General features: G+C 43.2%; 1 protein-coding gene across 1 annotated transcript in view; it reads left to right on the top strand.

Annotated features, from left to right (window-relative positions):
• The window catches only part of CTNNA3 (catenin alpha 3), a 1,221,152-nt gene that overhangs the window by 270,579 nt on the left and 934,584 nt on the right, over nt 1-15,989 (top strand). The window lies entirely within an intron of this gene.

Raw genomic sequence — 15,989 nt, 5'->3', positions numbered from 1 at the left:
AAGTAAAATTTCTCTCTGCATGTACCACTTTGTCTTGAGAAGGCAGGCTTCAGTAATGACTGCTTTTATTCACTTTTGCCAACTTCTAGTGGTCAAAATGAATAGTGAGGGCTGGCCCTATCATTAGGCATCTACAAATAGCAGATGCTGTTAGAGTGCTAATAACTGCAGTCCCCCTGGCCAGCCTTTTTGAGTTCCCTGACCTATTTATTTTTTAAGCACTTTGATTTTCTTTGCTCAAGGATTGTGGGCCTCACTGTCCTATTGCCAATGTGAAGTATAAATTCAACTGCCACTCCAAAAGAGCGATGGAATGTGAAACTGAATTCATGTGAAAGCCCTTGTAGTGGGTGTGCCTGTAAGTGGAAATCTGGTACAATGGGAATATTAATATTGTTCTTCCAACATTGTACACTATGATATGCCAGTTATATTAATAATCTTATGCTGCTACAATATGTGAAAAACCTTTCATATTTCATTTTCCAACTAATGTGGAGATTTTAGAAGTGGATGTGCAACTTATATCAATTATCCTCCCTCTCATACACTACTTCCTCGTGTAATTTAATCTAAGAATGGGTGTTATCCTTGAAGTGACTGGATTGACCTTGAAGGAGCTGGGGGTGGTGACGGCCGACAGGGAGCTCTGGCGTGGGCTGGTCCATGAAGTCACGAAGAGTCAGAAACGACTGAACGAATGAACAACAAGAATGGGAATTCTATGCTCTCCAGATGTCAGTGGACTGCAGCTCTAAACGTCCCTTACCATTGCATATGTTGCCTGAGATTGCTGCGATCCACAATCCAAACAAAATGCAGGGCAGGGCAGGGCCCAGGCAAGGCAAGGTAGGGCAGGGCAGGGCAGGGCCCGGGCAAGGCAAGGCAGAGTAGGGCCCAGGCAAGGCAAGACAAGGCAAGGCAGGGCAGGGCCCGGGCAAGGCAAGGCAAGGCAGGGCAGGGCACGGCCCGGGCAAAGCAGGGCAGGGCACGGCTAAGGCACGGCCAAGGCATGGCACGGCTAAGGCACGGCCAAGGCAAGGCACGGCTAAGGCACGGACAAGGCAAGGCACGGCTAAGGCACGGCCAAGGCAAGGCACGGCTAAGGAACGGCCAAGGCAAGGCACGGCTAAGGCACGGCCCGGGCAAGGCAAGGCACGACCAAGGCAAGGCACGGCCAAGGCAAGGCACGGCTAAGGCACGGCCAAGGCAAGGCACGGCTAAGGCACGGCCAAGGCAAGGCACGGCTAAGGCACGGCCAAGGCAAGGCATGGCACGGCCAAGGCACAGCCAAGGCAAGGCACGGCCAAGGTACGGCACGGTCAAGGCACGGCCAAGGCAAGGTACGGCCAAGGCACGGCCAAGGCAAGGCATGGCTAAGGCACGGCCAAGGCAAGGCACGGCTAAGGCACGGCCCAGGCAAGGCACGGCTAAGGCACGGCCAAGGCAAGGCACGGCTAAGGCACGGCCAAGGCAAGGCATGGCTAAGGCACGGCCAAGGCAAGGCACGGCCAAGGCACGGCCAAGGCAAGGCATGGCTAAGGCACGGCCAAGGCAAGGCACGGCTAAGGCAAGGCACGGCTAAGGCACGGCTAAGGCACGGCTAAGGCACGGCTAAGGCACGGCTAAGGCACAGCCAAGGCAAGGCACGGCTAAGGCACAGCCAAGGCAAGGCACGGCTAAGGCACGGCCAAGGCAAGGCACGGCTAAGGCACGGCCAAGGCAAGACACGGTTAAGGCATGGCAAAGGCAAGGCACGGCCAAAGCAAGGCACGGCCAAAGCAAGGCATGGCCAAGGCAAGGCACGGCCAAGGCAAGGCACGGCTAAGGCACGGCCAAGCAAGGCACGGCTAAGGTACGGCCAAAGCAAGGCACGGCTAAGGCACGGCTAAGGTACGGCCAAGACACGGCCAAGGCAAGGCACGGCTAAGGCACGGCCAAGGCAAGGCACGGCTAAGGCATGGCCAAGGACCTCATCATCAGACTGAGTAATATAGATATCTTCTATCACAACCAAGATCCTTCAATAATAACGGACTGTAAGAAGCATTTTAAGAAGAACTCTATATCTTACAATATTTTGATATTCATAATATTCATAATTAAATAGTTTACTGGCTCTAAAGGAGGGCAGTAGCAGCAGATGCTAGGTTAGCATTACTAATGGATGCCACAAAGTTGAATTTAGAAATGGAAAAGAAAGAATTAGTGATTATTTTACTAACAGTGGTGACACTTATTATTGTAAGGAATTGGAAGATAGTAACCAATATGACACTGGAAGCATGGTATGGGGAGGTATGTAGCCTTAAATAGAAAACTATCAATGGAAATGAGGGAGTTTAGAGGGAAATATCAGAATCTAATATTGGTTGGCTTTCATTAAATATATGTTAGAAAGTGATAAGGAAAAACAATATAACCCTGTTGGTCAAGAATTTTGGATACGACATTTGTTTAGTGGTTGACTCATAAATGTATGACAGAGGAAATGATACTTGTTCAGGCCTAGGTGGTGAGGTTGTGTTTGTAAAATGTTCATTATTTTGTATTTTGTATGTTGTTAATTGTTTAATAAAATGAATTAAAAAAAGAGAAGGATATGATGTTTTAAGGGTATTTTGTTTGTTGTTGTTCATTCGTTCAGTCGTCTCCGACTCTTCGTGACCTTACGGACCAGCCCACGCCAGAGCTCCCTGTCGGCCGTCACCACCCCCAGCTCCTTCAAGGTCAGTCCAGTCACTTCAAGGATGCCATCCATCCATCTTGCCCTTGGTCAGCCCCTCTTCCTTTTGCCTTCCATTTCCCCAGCACTGAATTAAAAAAAGAGAAGGATATGATGTTTTAAGGGTATTTTGTAGCATTGTGCAATTCAGGTAAACCACAATCCATTTTGGTGCCCCAGGTTTTGGTGGGGGCCTTGATCTGTTTTTCAGAATCTACCTGAATACGGGAGGACAGAAATCCATTTTTGATCTGAGAAGCCAAAGGATTTGTTTTTGGTAGGTTCTTGTGGGTTTTTTCGGGCTATAGAGCCATGTTCTAGAGGCATTTCTCCTGACGTTTCGCCTGCATCTATGGCAAGCATCCTCAGAGGTAGTGAGGTCTGTTGGAATTAGGACAATGGGTTTATATTAGGCCTGGGTAACAACGCAAAAATTTGTTTCTAAAATCGATTTGTATTTGGGGTTTTTTTTTTGTTTCGATATTTAAAATAATTACAAAATTTTCCTTTTAAAAAGTTCGTTATTTACGAAATTTCGTAAATAGTAAAAAATTAACGAATCGATTTCCGAAACAATAACGAATCGATTCGTTAATGGCGGACGCGACCGCGAAATACGCTAAAAAACCTCCAAAAACTTCTGAAGCTTCCCTCTCTCTCTGTTCTTGACTGTTGGTGTGATATTATTATTTTTTTTCACTAATTAAACCATAAAACTGGCCCAGACATGCGGAAATAATAACGAAACGATCTCGGAACAATAACAAAACGAATACAATAACGAAATACGAAGCATTTACAAAACGTATTTAAAAATTCGTTTTTTTAAATAATTGCTCCAGAATGGTTCGTTATCGTTTTGTAATTGGAAAAATTAACGAATTATTAACGAATTACAAAATAACGAAACGAAACCGCCCAGGCCTAGTTTATATATCTGTGGAATGGCTGGGGTGGGGCAAGGAGCTCTTCCCTGCTGCAGCTAGGTGTGAATGTTTCAACTGATCACCTTCATTACCATTTGAAAGCCTGCCTGAGCCTGGGAAAATCTCTTGCTGGGAGGTGTTAATCTGTGCCTGGTTGTTTCCTCTCTGTTGTTTTGCTGTTGTAATTTTAGAATTTTTAAATACTGGTAGCCAGATTTTGTTCATTTTCATGGTCTCTTCCTTTCTGTTGAAATTGTCCACATGCTTGTGGATTTCAATGGCTTCTCTGTGTAGTCTGACATGGTGGTTGTTGGTGTAGTCCAGCATTTCTGTGTTCTCAGATTTTTTTTTGATCTGGCCTTTTGGTGGCAATGGAGGGGTGACTTCTTAGCCCCTCCCTTCCATCATATTAGGCATTGTTTATTCTTATATCCTTCATTAATATCTGGCTCACTGGCTGTTTGACTTGCCAGCAACTGCTTCCTTGGCTGCTGCTGCTGTTGCTCTTGCAAGTGATGGTAGGGGGTGCGCCGGTGTAAAGAGTGCCGACCTCTGCCTGGAGCGCCCCTCAGCAACATGTAGTGTGGTGGAGAGGCTGTTCTGCTCCACAGAAAGTGAGCAGGAGGAGGGCTGAGGTAGACCACAGTTATCAAGAGGGGAGTCAGCCCCCACTCTCTCCTAGCTCCTTTTCATGGGAGTGACAAGAGTCACCTCTTTCGCCTCAGTCCGGAGAAGTGATGGGAGCCTCCCTCGGTAGGGATGGTTTTTCTCTCTGTCTGTTGGGCACATTCAGAACAGATAATTTGTTCATTAAGAATCATAGAATCATAGAATCAAAGAGTTGGAAGAGACCTCATGGGCCATCCAGTCCAACCCCCTGCCAAGAAGCAGGAATATTGCATTCAAATCACCCCTGACAAATGGCCATCCAGCCTCTGCTTAAAAGCTTCCAAAGAAGGAGCCTCCCCCACACTCCGGGGCAGAGAGTTCCACTGCTGAATGGCTCTCACAGTCAGGAAGTTCTTCCTCATGTTCAGATGGAATCTCCTCTCTTGTAGTTTGAAACCATTGTTCTGCGTCCTAGTCTCCAAGGAAGCAGAAAACAAGCTTGCTCCCTCCTCCCTGTGGCTTCCTCTCACATATTTATACATGGCTATCATATCTCCTCTCAGCCTTCTCTTCTTCAGGCTAAACATGCCCAGTTCCCTAAGCCGCTCCTCATAGGGCTTGTTCTCCAGACCCTTGATCATTTTAGTCGCCCTCCTCTGGACACATTCCAGCTTGTCAATATCTCTCTTGAATTGTGGTGCCCAGAATTGGACACAATATTCCAGATGTGGTCTAACCAAAGCAGAATAGAGGGGTAGCATTACTTCCTTAGATCTAGACACTATGCTCCTATTGATGCAGGCCAAAATCCCATTGGCTTTTTTTGCCACCACATCACATTGTTGGCTCATGTTTAACTTGTTGTCCACGAGGACTCCAAGATCTTTTTCACACGTACTGGTCTCGAGCCAGGCGTCACCCATTCTGTATCTTTGCATTTCATTTTTTCTGCCAAAGTGGAGTATCTTACATTTGTCACTGTTGGAACTTCATTTTATTAGTTTTGGCCCATCTCTCTAATCTGTCAAGATCGTTTTGAATTCTGCTCCTGTCCTCTGGACTATTGGCTATCCCTCCCAATTTGGTGTCATCCTCAAACTTGATGATCATGCCTTCTAGCCCTTCATCTAAGTCATTAATAAAGATGTTGAACAGGACCGGGCCCAGGACGGAACCCTGAGGCACTCCACTTGTCACTATTTTCCAAGATGAAGAGGAAGCATTAGTGAGCACTCTCTGTGTTCGTCCACTTAACCAATTACAGATCCACCTCACCGTAGTTTTGCCTAGCCCACATTGGACTAGTTTCCTTGCCAGAAGGTCATGGGGGACCTTGTCGAAGGCCTTACTGAAATCCAGGTACGCTACATCCACGGCATTCCCCACATCTACCCAGCTTGTAACTCTATCGAAAAAAGAGATCTGATTAGTCTGGCATGACTGGATTAAAAGGACCAGAGTTAAGACATCACTCTTTCTGTGATCCTTTCCCTTCTGTCTTTCAAGGAGACCTGGGTTTAAGGCAAGGTCTTAAGAAATTCCTCTTCCTGGGATCTTTTTAGAGGCTGTTTCCCTCCCTACACTAAATGTGTAACTGAAAGAAACAGTAAACAGCCATTTTTCGGCAGCCACTGTTCTGTTGGGCAGGAAAAAATGGTAGCGGAGCCCATGCTGTTACAGGTGTTTCAACCAGACAAACCAGTCAGACCAGCCGAAGACCGTTTTTGAAAATGAATCTGTGCACAAGCCTAGTATTTAGGCCCCAACACTGTTTACAATCTGGAAACATCTTTGATTAATTGCACTGTGTTTATCTTGGAATCAGGAAGATGGTGCTTTATTTTTATTGAAAGAGTTCTATGAAATATCTACATCCAGCAGCAAAGCCATATCTTTTTATAGTATTTTCAGCATGATAGCTGAGGTTTGACTGGTAGATCTAGACTGTAATTTAATGAAACTTACATTCTGAGCTTCATAAATTTGGCAGAAAGGCTTATCTAGGTAACTGCCTTTGAGTCATCTGTGTCTTCATTGTAATATCCTGTCATTTCAAGGTTGTTAAATGTGGCTGGTTGTAAGCAGAATCAAGAGAACACAGTTCCTATGTAATCATATGTCCTTCTTGCTGGTACATTTAGTATAAATTATATGTTTATTGGCTGTGCTGCAAGCTATTTGTTGATATACTTCATTTATATGGGCTTTGCTACAACAGCATTCAGTACTATATCCATGTAACCTTGTCTGCAAACTGTCTCTTGTTCTAAATTGCTGTGGCCTAAAAATTATAATTACAAAGCCTTTCTTCTAGAAGTCAGAGATATATTGTGGTGCAGCTGGCTGAGTGTCTGCTGCATTAAGATCACTCTGACCAAAAGGTCATGAGTTTGAAGCCAGCCCGGGTCAGAGTGGGTTTCCAACCAATTGTGTGTAGCCTGTTGTCGACCTTTGCAAACCGAAAGACAGTTGCATTGGTCAAGTAGGAAAATAATGTACCACCTTAAAGTGTGGAGAGGCTAAATTAACTGATTTATGAGGCCATAAAGAAGACTCCAGCAAAGCATTCCAGCGGGGAAGCATGTGGGGAATGCAGAGGTGCTTCATCAGTGTCGCAGATGGACGATGAAAGCGATAGCTCCCCTGGCGGCCAGAAAAAGTTAAATAGCCTCTGTGTATGTCTGTATATGTTGGTATGTCAAAAATTGGCATTTGATGTTTGCCATATATGTGTACACTGTAATCTGCCCTGAGTCCTCTGTGGGGTGAGAAGGGCAGAATACAAAAGCTGTAAATAAATAAATAAACACATTTGCACCTGAATTGGATTTGTGCATTTAGTATAGATGGAAAATACAAATAATTGTAGAATAATTTCATATTAATTCTTATGGACTCTTGAAATAAACATTTAAGAAAAGTGGTTCCTAAACTTGGACCCTTGAATGTTGTTTAACTGCCACTTCAAGAAGCCCTGACCATTGCCTGTGCTGGACAGAGTTCCTTGGAATTACATACCAACAAGATCTGGGTGCTAAAGTTTGGGAACCAGTGCTTTATGAAGAATTCAAGATTGTTTTTCAATGTTTCATTTTCTGGCATTGACATTTTGCTATATTAATTTCAATTGTTGCTAATGCTCAATATACTTCAGAAGGAAACAGTTTGGGGTTAAGATTTGCCATCATAAATCACTAAAATGTATGGATTTTTTTGCCACAGGAGATGCTTCATTCTGTTAAGTGATAAACCACAGATATTTTCATATGGGGATGTGAGTTCTGTGAAGGTAATTTTGATCACTGTTCATGAGTAGAAAATGGTCCACGAAAGTAAGTAGGGAGCTAGGGTTAATCAGGATGCATATTATTAATGGACAGGAATACTAGGGCCTTTCCTAACAGGCTCTTATCCCAGCAGCATCCACGTTTAAAAAATGTGGATGTTCCAGAGGGCCCATCTATAATCACACCAGAAAGCTCACCCTTTCTGGGGTGTGTGTCCAGATGTTGGACTTGTGACGATGTGTAAGTTTTATTTCTTTGGTTATGTGTAGTTTGGACAGTGGTTTAGGGATGGTAAGTATGGGAGATTATGTTTTGTGGGAGAGGGTGGCTTGGTGTTAGCTGGGCTGCCATAGCAACAGGGGCGGAGCCAACTGCCTCTTCAGGAGGCAGCTGTGTTTTAAAAAGTCAGTCAGTGGCCAGAGAGCTACTGAGAGAACACTGAGTCTCAGGGTGGAGATTCAGGGATTGTAGTTGTAAGCCGGTGAGCTACAGGAAGGGCCTGATTTCTCTAGTGGGAGAAACAGGGAATTAGTCAGTGGCCGGAGAGCTACTGAGAGAACACTGAGTCTCTAGGTGGAGATTCAGGGAATGTGTCTGTAGCCAGTGTGCTATAGGGAATTCTGTGAAAATAAGCCTTTTAGCTTAGTTGTTATATTAGGGCAGTTATCCAGAAGGGTTACATCTGCTTAAAGAAACTTCTTGAAGACTGTGCCTGAGATTACTCATGAAACATTACTATTGTAACCATCAAGATTTGTGCCTCTTTTGAAGAAACAGTTAAACTTATTATACTGCTGTTAAAATAAACTTGTTACTGTTCTCCTCAAGTCTTGCCTGATACAGTTTCTTCTAAGTTGAACAGCCTGCAATAATAAAGTCAGCCAGAAACAGTCCCTTTATAAAATAGTTCCTAGGCTGATATTGATCGTTGCCCGGCTTCCCTCATAGATTAGGTGGCAGTGGGTGTTTTACCACTCGCACCTTCACATTTGGTGGCATTCGGTGGCATTGAAACGGTCTTCTTTACAATTGGTGGCAGCAGTTTAACGACTCCTTTACACAGATATTTTCATATTTATTATTTATTTATTTCAATTACTTATACCCCGCCCTTCTCACCCCCGAGGGGGGACTCAGGGCGGCTTACAAACAATGGCACAATTCGATATGGCGATGTGAGTTCTATGAAGGTAATTTTGATCATTGTTCATGAGTAGAAAATGGTCCACGAAAGTAAGTAGGGAGCTAGGGTTAATCAGGGTGCATATTATTAATGGACAGGAATACTAGGGCCTTTCCTAACAGGCTCTTATCCCAGCAGCATCCACGTTTAAAAAATGTGGATGTTCCAGGGGGCCCATCTATAATTACACCAGAAATCTCACCCTTTCTGGGGTGTGTGTCCAGATGTTGGACTTCCCAGTACAACACCGGGACACTTAACCCCCTCCCAGAACCCCCCCCCCCAACACAGTAAAAAAGAAACAGAACTCACCCGGCCTCCATGAGATAGGGCATGTACAAATTATGCGGCAGGAGAAGGAAGGGGGCAGGAGTGATTTTCCTCCTCCCCCTTTCTCCTAGCGGGTCATTTGTATATGCCAGGAGAACTCCGGTAGCCATCCCATGGAAACCGGGTGAGTTTGCTTCATTATTATTATTATTATCATTATTATTATTATTTTACTGTGTTTAGTGGTGCTTCTGGAGAGGAGGTTGGTATTCCCACCTGGGGGGAGTTCAAAAATGGCAGTGGCCACATTCCTGCCGTATGCAGCAACTGTATGAAAGCATTAAGAGCAATGCTGTACAAGTATGGTAGAAGAAAATCCATTCATCAGGATTTGTAGACTTAATGCGGCCCTGATGGTGAGGTGAAGGGGCACCTCACCAGGAAGGTGTAAGTGAAGGGCGGAGCAAGCTGCAGGCGTCCGGGGCACCCGGAGTATGGAAAAAAGAGATAGAGTGCCTCTGGGCTCAGACAAACACACCTCTTTTACCTGTCTGGCCCACTCTTGTATCCTATTACCGTACCTCCTCCTCTGCCTCTCAGATCTTGCTCCTGGAGACTGCAGTGAAGCGGTGCAGGTGCACATGAGCGAGTTCTGAGAGGCAGAGAAGGAGGTACAATAATAGGAAAATTACTCCTGTGGAAATCAAATCTGATACATTAAAAAAAATTATTTGGTGCATGTTGGAAGAGGGGTAGTCTTATACGGCGAGTATATCCCAAACTCTATATTTTAACTGGAAAAGTTGGGGGTCGTCTTATACGCCCAGTCGTCTTATATGCCAGAATATATGGTATATGAGCATATACTGCCATATAATTCACAAGTTAATCTCCATTCTGAAACTACTTAATATGGCGGTGTACTATATCCAGCTTATAACTCTGACCACATTTTGGTGCCTCAAATGTTAGCCCTGTTTTATGGCTATATTTGACCTGCTGATTCCAAAAAAATGGTACCACTTTTCCCAATCAGTTCTAGGTTTTGAGATATAGAACACATGCCATGTACCATTCTTCATCTGCTTGCCCCCCCCCCTCCAAATCATGATAACCATATCTAAGAAATTAGAGCTGATGTGCTCTATTCAATACAATGTTCTGAATCAGTGTCCCAAATAACCCAGGAGCAGGCCTAAAAACCAAGACACCAAGCAAAAAATGTTTCGGTAGCGCTGTGTATTTATACTTTGCATGACAGATTTCTTTGAAATGTGTATTAAACATTTATATAGGAAAGAAAACAAGATGCCACAAGAAAAAAAATATTAATGGATCTTGAAGTACATGCAAGTATCATTAACCTTAAGGGTATTGTTAGATAGTAATTAAACTGCATTTATGAGAGTTTTTATGGTAGAGCATATAAATGACACAGAAAAATTTAGATGGTAATTATTTTGTTTTTCGGAACAAGAAAAGTCAAAGCCAATCCCTTTTCTGCCCCCTTTTAATGCTGTAGAATGTGTTTAAATATATATTGAAATGCAAAGTGAAATAAACTATAGGAACTGATTAATGTTCTTTGTGTGATTAGGAAAATTACATTTATGGCTGAGATGTAACATGCTCTACTTTTTAATTATATATCCCAGGATGTTTTGTGGATGTAGAAGTGCTTGCCATCAGTTCTTTTTCCAGAAATCTTTAAAAATTACGTTTTGTTCTACTTACATAGTAGACTGTGTTCTACAAAGGTAGCCATCATTTTCCTCCTTAAACCTTCAGGTTGTTTTTTTCTCTCTTTTTTTTTTTCCATTTCGCTCTCTCCATTCATCCAATTTTTGCTGTACATTTTGTACTCACCCAGAGACCACAGCATTTACCTCAGTTTTAAAGCTCACCTTAGCTATTAGAACAGCATTTCTCAACTTGGGGGTCTGGACCCCTGGGGAGGTCACCAAGGCATGTCAGGGGGGTCACCAAAAACCATCAGAAAACACAGTATTTTCTGTTGGTCATGGGGGTTATGTGTAGGAAGCTTGGCCCAATTCTATCATTTGTGGGGTTCAGAACACTCTTTGATTGTTGTTGTTGTTCAGTCGTCTCCGACTCTTCGTGACCTCATGGACCAGTCCACGCCAGAGCTCCCTGTCGGCCATCACCACCCCCAGCTCCTTCAAGGTCAGTCCAGTCACTTCAAGGATGCCATCCATCCATCTTGCCCTTGGTCGGCCCCTCTTCCTTTTGCCTTCCACTTTCCCCAGCATAATTGTCTACTCTAGGCTTTCCTGTCTCCTCATGATGTGGCCAAAGTACTTCAGTTTTGTCTCTAGTATCCTTCCCTCCAATGAGCAGTCGGGCTTTATTTCCTGGAGGATGGACTGGTTGGATCTTCTCGCAGTCCAAGGCACTCTCAGCACTTTCCTCCAACACCACAGCTCAAAAGCATCAATCTTCCTTCGCTCAGCCTTCCCTAAGGTCCAGCTCTCACATCCGTAGGTTACTACAGGGAATACCATGGCTTTGACTAGGCGGATCTTTGTTGCCAGTCTGATGTCTCTACTCTTTACTATTTTATCGAGACTGGACATTGCTCTCCTCCCAAGAAGTAAGCGTCTTCTGATTTCCTGGCCACAGTCTGCATCTGCAGTAATCTTTGTGCCTAGAAATACAAAGTCTGTCACAGCCTCCACGTTTTCTCCCTCTATTTCCCAGTTGTCAATCATTCTTGTTGCCATAATCTTGGTTTTTTTGATGTTTAGCTGCAGCCCAGCTTTTGCGCTTCCTTCTTTCACCTTGATTAGAAGGCTCCTCAGCTCCTCCTCGCTTTCGGCCATCAGAGTGGCATCATCTGCATATCTGAGGTTGTTAATGTTTCTTCCAGCAATTTTCACCCCAGCTTTGCATTCATCAAGCCCCGCACATCGCATGATGTGTTCTGCATACAAGTTAAAAAGGTTGGGTGAGAGTATGCAGCCTTGCCGTACACCTTTCCCAATCTGGAACCAGTCTGTTGTTCCGTGGTCAGTTCTTACTGTTGCCACTTGGTCCTTGTACATATTCCTCAGGAGAGAGACAAGGTGGCTTGGGATGCCCATCCCACCAAGAACTTGCCACAATTTATTATGATCCACACAGTCAAAAGCTTTAGAATAGTCAATGAAGCAAAAATAGATGTTTTTCTGAAACTCCCTGCCTTTCTCCATTATCCAGCGCATATTGGCAATCTGGTCTCTCGTTCCTCTGCCTTTTCTAAACCCAGCTTGAACATCTGGCAACTCTCGCTCCATGTATTGCTGGAGTCTTCCAGTCTTTGATTGTCTTTGATTGTAGGTGAACCATAAATACCAGTATTCACATTTGGGTATACTGAGTATCCGTGCCAAGTTTGGTCCAGATCCATCATTGTTTGAGTCCACAGTGCTCTCTGGATGTAGGTGAACTACAACTCCAAAACTCAAGGTCAATGCCCACCAAAACCTTCCAGTATTTTCTATTGATTATGAGAGTTCTGTGTGCCAAGTTTGGTTCAATTCCATCATTCGTAGAGTTCAGAATGGTCTTTGATTGTAGGTAAACTATAAATCCCAACAACTACAACTCCCAAATGACAAAATCAATCCCCCAACCCTACCAGTATTCAAATTTGGGCGTACTGGATATTTGTGCCAAATTTGGCCCGGTGAATAAAAATACATCCTGCATATCAGTTATTTATATTACGATTTATAACATTAGCAACATTACAGTTATGGAGTAGCCAGGAAAATAATGTTGGTTGGGGGTCACCACAACATGAGGAATTGTATTAAGGGGTCATGGCATTAGGAAGGTTGAGAAACACTGTATTAAAATAATTTTATGTTTATGAAGTGCTTTGTATATTTAAAAAGTGATACTTTATCTATTTATTTTTGTAGTGACAGGTTATAGGTTTCTTCTAAGTGAATCTACATTACAAAGTTTAACTGGTATGGCTTTTTTCTATGGAATTCTGGGATTGGTTGCCTGATGAGACACTGAGAGCTGTAAGTACATGAAGGGAACTTGTAGAACCTTTGAGACTACCTAAAGAAAGAAGTTGGTAAGTTTTCATAGACTAATGACCTCATTAGACGAGTGGGTGGAAAGTGGGGGAAAGCAGATTGAACTGCCCTACACTGTTCTTACTCATCTTTCCCTATCTTCAGAGATAGTCAGGCCTCCCACATGTTTACTCTGCCTTTCATCATCTTCTCCCTGCTTTCCCCCTGTCCCCTGAATTTTGCTGCTTGAAGTTGGGTAGCACCCAACTTTTTTTAATATGTTCTTTATTGAAGTTTTTTATGTTACATAATCGTTAAAAATCAAAAAGAAAGCAAGAAATGAGAGTATGGGAAAAGGGGAAGGGGGAAGAAAGACGAGAGGGGGGAGGGGAAAAGCACAGAAAGTTAAAAAGAAGAGTCAAGAAGTGGTTTTTCACCACCCGAGGTTTCCCTTCTTCTTCAATTTGACTTCCAGGGTTCTTCAAGGATGGTTTCTTCCTTTTCCTACTCCCTTCTTCATTTTCCTGAACCTATATAATTTTTCGACTAGTCTACTTAAGATAATTGTAAATTTACAAGTTAACTTTTTAAAACATATTTTCTTTTATTTATTGTTTTCTCACTTCTCTTGCATTAAATATTCATTTAGTGGTGTCCAGTCTGCACATATCTCTGCTATTCCTTTATTTCTTTGTATTAGATAATTAAGACTATCCTTATTTTTAACATCTAATATTTCCTTTTCCATTCTTCTATTGTTGGTATGTCTTCCTTTCTCCACCTTTTGGCGTAGCACATCCTGGCTGCCGTAGTGGATAGGAATATCAATTTATCTGTGTTTTCCTCAATTTTCATATCTGTTATACCCAATAAAAATACCTCAGGTTTTAGAAGGATTTTAATTTTCAATATTTTTTGTAAAGCACCCAACTTTTTGGATGGTCTTGGGGTGCCATTTCCATTTGCTTAGGAAATGGAGCCCTATGGGAGCCTCACGGAGGCCATCACATGATGCAAGGGCACTTACAGTGAAACTCTTTGGTGCTCTGCTTCCTAAGCACATGGAAACAGAGCTTGGAGACCATCTGATGAGGTTCTAACTCTACTTTATCAGATGCATGGAGTGAAGTGTTTAGAGACAAACATTTATATCTATGAATGAACAGGTTGTGGGTGAGAATAGCAATATATCAATGAGGTGACATGTTCTGCTTTAACAAGTTATTTGTTGTGACTCAGGTAGCAGAGATTGTCTTACACAGCAATTGAAGTGTTAATAGCAGTCTTTAATGAGTCTCTAACTGAAAACAGCACTTAACAGCAGTGTAATTAGCAAAACAAAAGAGCCTTCAAGCAGGTAAACAAAGAAGTGATAATCTGGATCTTCCAGGACTTGAGCTCAGCAAAAAAGGAAAGCAGGAGTTAACTTGAGCATGTGGCAAACACAAAATCAAAACAGCTTCAATATCAAGCAGAGTCCAGAACAATAACAAAGTCCGATAAGCAGTTGCGTAGTCCAAAGCCGATTCCAAGGTCAGAGGCAGGGTGAAGTCACTCACGTAGAAAGGTTCCAAAGTCAAGATACACAAGGCAGGAAAGCTGGATACCAGGGACCCAAACAGAGGTTAGGCAGCACAAAGCACATAAGCAACACTTTGTCTTCTGCAAACTTACACATCCCAGCGTGCTCAATTTATTCACAGTCACCATCACTTGATTGATCTTCATTACTAGCATCTGACTCACTTCCCTCAGCTGCTGCTTCTTGGCCACGCCAACGCTGCCATCGTTGATCTAATTCCTGATCCTGCCAAGATGAACCTTCCTTCCAAGTATCTTGGAACCCTTCGAACTCATCGCTGGATGTAGCTTGGGTGCATATGTCCCTAATGTTCTTAACAAGAGTCCAATCCAGTTCCTCCTCCATTTCATCCTCACTGGCTTCCAATTCCTCTGAAATGGAATTGTCAGCTGTATCTTTAAGTCTCTTACTCAGGGTATCGTTATCACTGTCAGACTCACTGGCCAACCGCTTTACTCCCCGGTAATCTGACTCTACTAAGTCCTCAGGGCCGAACCCTGCAAAGTCCTCCGAATCACTCGGGGCCAAAATGATATCACGAATGCGCTTCAGCTGACGCTGATCCAAGTCTGACTCAGCATCACTCCTCCTTCTCCTGCAACTGGTAGTAGATATGTTGCTGTGACGCTGAGCCTCAACATTGTTGGTCCAATGAAGATTTCCAGGAAATTAAGATACAGTTGTAGTAATGGGTAGAAACATGGTTCCAGTTCCTAGCATATAAGGAAAAAGAGGAGCCAGCCCCACACATACCTATCTGTCTATGTATCTGTCTATGTATCTGTCTGTCTAGCTATCTATCTATCTATCTATCTATCTATCTATCTATCTATGCCAAAATATGTATGTATGTTTTGTCAGGATTTGAAAGTTACACAACATTTTTAAAGTGATAATAGGATCAGTGTCTCAGGTGTATCCACAGGTGTTATTGTAATTGGGGTGTGGTGGCTACTCCTGAGACTATAGTATATAGATTGTAGTAACCATGTGTTAATTTGATAAGGGTTGTTGCAAGTTGATGTGGATGATATGTTGGAGGATTGTAAAGATAGTCTGTACATACTGTATATGCTGTGTTTATACTGCTACTGCAACTAAAGAGAAAAACATTTGTTTGCATGTTCTTGTTTCTGGAGAAGACCAATACAACTACCTGAAGGTATCTGTCTCCTTAACTGGAGCTAATAGAGTCCCTTCCACTCTAGCAGGGAATTTTATGACTGCATAGAATCCCTGATGTCACTGGATTGGCTGTTGAGAAGCGAAGTGGTCCTCTGTGATGTCACTTGGAAAAAAGGTGACAGGATGAAGGGGGAGGGAGAAAGGAAGAAAGTGGAAAAGGGGAATGAAAAGGAAAAGAAAGGGGGAGGGGAGGG

This window comes from Anolis sagrei, chromosome 3 (genome assembly GCF_037176765.1).
Source record: "Anolis sagrei isolate rAnoSag1 chromosome 3, rAnoSag1.mat, whole genome shotgun sequence".
Taxonomy (NCBI): Eukaryota; Metazoa; Chordata; class Lepidosauria; order Squamata; family Dactyloidae; genus Anolis; species Anolis sagrei.
Note: the sequence above shows the minus strand (reverse complement) of the source record. Positions and strands in the feature narration are given on the sequence as shown.